Source organism: Octodon degus, unplaced genomic scaffold, assembly GCF_000260255.1.
Source record: "Octodon degus isolate 3935 unplaced genomic scaffold, OctDeg1.0 scaffold00057, whole genome shotgun sequence".
Classification (NCBI taxonomy): Eukaryota; Metazoa; Chordata; class Mammalia; order Rodentia; family Octodontidae; genus Octodon; species Octodon degus.
In genome coordinates, this window is record NW_004524633.1 from 450,321 (window position 1) to 453,000 (window position 2,680).

The following is a 2,680-nucleotide window of genomic DNA, read 5'->3' on the forward strand; positions in this document are numbered from 1 at the left end:
AGCATGAAGACAGAAGTTCTAAAAGATAGGGTCATCACTCTTACTCACCTTTCCAAGAGGCACTTCATGCGTTTGGGACTGAATGTCCTCCTCTGTGCAACGTTATCTCAGAACAGAGCTTCTCCTGTTTAAGAAGGTCCTATGGAACCTCTGTACCCATAAATCTCTTAGAACGTTTTTCAGGAGATTGTCCTTTCATGACATAGGATCTTGGTCTAAATTGCTCATTGCTGTATGTGCAGGACCTACTGTAATGCCTAGTATGAAGTAAGTGCTTATATTTGTTGAATGAATGGCAGAGAATTCTTGCCTAAGATGGCACTCAAGGCCTTGCTCTTTCATTGGTACTTCCCTGGTCTTGGAATCTTGCCAGGCAAGAGAATATATTGGAAGAGTTATTAATAGCAAGTATTGATAAAGACAGAGCCCCAAGCATAAACCACACACCAGGAAGAGACAGGGCAGAACTTGATGTTAGGCATTTCATGTACAGCTACCTTATGAGACATGGCTCAGTGTAGAGAATCCACAAGTAGGACTTTGACAATACTGGAGTCCAGAAAAGTTAAAGTATGGGTTATAATTGGAATGCAGGAAATGGCAAATAATGTCCTTTGACATTGGTCATGAGCAGCATCACTTCTACTGAAGGACCAGCAGACTCTCCCAAAACATTCTTTTCATCTCCCTTAAAGTTTTAAAGGCCTGACCCTGGAATCAAGAAGCTCTCCTTTCAGTCAGAGCGAGAACATTCCAGAGGTCGCCAGGCTCGGTGCTGCCCGTGTGGACGCGGACGTCGCTGGGACAGCCCTTCCCGCTGCTCGCTCACCACTGCCCCGCTGCTCCGGACCCGGTTTCCAGCGCCTCTTCCTCCCAGTCCAGGGCAAGCCGCGTTGGTTTATGTCTTTATTTGATGAAAACGAGCTGTTGTGCAGCCATTGGTACCTGCACTGGGGAAACATAGCATACGAGCAAGAAGCTTACAGCCTCAGTGGCATAAATTTTTTCATGTCAGAGACCGAGAACTCTTGCAGTCGTTTATGTCATCCCTTCTTCTCCAGACAGAATATACCAAAAAGTTGCAATCAAAGATCTCTTCATCTTATTGATAAAGTCACTAATAAGCCAAAATGTCTGTCAACATCAACTGCAGCGTTTCAGACCAGTTCTATCGCTACAAGATGCACCGTCTGATTGCCAAGGTTGAAGGCAAAGGAAATGGAATCAAGACAGTTGTAGTCAACACGGTTGACGTTGCAAAGGCGCTTAATCGGCCTCCAACTATCCCACCAAATACTTTGGTTGTGAGCTGGGAGCACAGACCCAGTTTGATGTAAAGACTGACCGGTACATTGTCATTGGATGATCTCATGAGGTGAATAAGGTGCAAGACATGTTGGATGGATTCATTAAAAATTTTGTTCTCTGTCCCTGAGTGTGAGAATCCTGAAACAGATGTGCATGTGAATCCGAAGAAACAAACAATAGGTAATTCTTGTAAAGCCTGAGGCTAAAGAGGCATGCTTGACACACATCATGAACTCTGCACATTCATTCTCGAAAATCCACCTGAGAATAGTGACAGTAGTACAGGAAGGAAGAAAAGGAAACGAAAAACAGAAAAGGCGAAGACAAGGCAAATGGCTCAGTGTCCAGCAGTGAGACCCCACCCCCGCTACCCCTAAGTGAAATGAGCCCGCCCCTCGGGCTGTGGAGGAGGAGGAGGACGATGACCCGGGTGAGGACACAACTGAGAAGGCGCAATGGCGGCGCAGGATGAAATCAGTGACCACGCCAAAGTCGTGACGCTCAGTGACGATCTGGAAAGAATTGTAGAAGAGCGTGTGAATATCCTGTTTGATTTTGTTAAGAAAAAGAAAGAAGAGGGCATTATTGACTCATTTGACAAAGAAATTGTTGCTGAAGCAGAAAGACTAGATGTAAAAGCCATGGGCCCTCCTGTTCTGGCTGAAGTTCTTTTTAATGAGAAGATTAGAGAACAAATTAAGAAATACAGGTGTCATTTCCTCAGCGGTGCCTTCTTCATGGTTTGGCGTGTGTGGTGGCCGTGCATCAGGCTCGCCTCCTCTCCAAGATCCCGCACATCTCGGAGGAGATGTATGAGGCAGACCTGTTGGAAGAGGAGGTTGTCATCAGCTGGTCAGAAAAGGCCTCTAAGAAGTCCGTTTCGAAAGAACTTGCCAAAGAGATTCGTGTCAAAGCGGAGCCATTTATAAAATGGCTGAAGGAGGCAGAGGAAGACTCTTCCGGTGGTGAAGATGAGGAGGAGGAGGAGGATGAAAACTCTGAGGTGGTTCATTCAAAAACTGCCAGCATGGGGAAGGCTGAAACTGTGAAGTCGGAAAACAAGGATGACGACATTGATATCGATGCTATTTAAGGCTGGATGTGGCCTAGCTGAGGTGTAACGCTGCAGCTTGCTCTCCATTATCAGCCAGAAGTGCCCCGTTGTGCAGAAGCTAGACTGGCTTAACCTCGTGCTGCACTTTATGCTAAACATCTATTACTGTGAGTGGTCTGTACCTAAGCCCATGAGACCTGGGGAGGTCCATACTCACCAGTGAACAGATGTAGTTTGCTTATTTATAGTGTGTTTCCTTCGGAAAAAAAACTAGTGGTGGACATTTTTGGATCACAGTCATACAGTTATAAAAATAAA

At 45.7% G+C, this 2,680-nt stretch overlaps 1 pseudogene across 1 annotated transcript; it reads left to right on the top strand.

Annotated features, from left to right (window-relative positions):
* Positions 1-1,004: 1,004 nt before the first annotated feature.
* Positions 1,005-2,402, top strand: LOC101564461 (annotated as a pseudogene). The gene has a single exon (XR_192566.2). The product of XR_192566.2 is annotated as a eukaryotic translation initiation factor 5 pseudogene (transcript).
* The last annotated feature ends 278 nt before the right edge of the window (positions 2,403-2,680 follow it).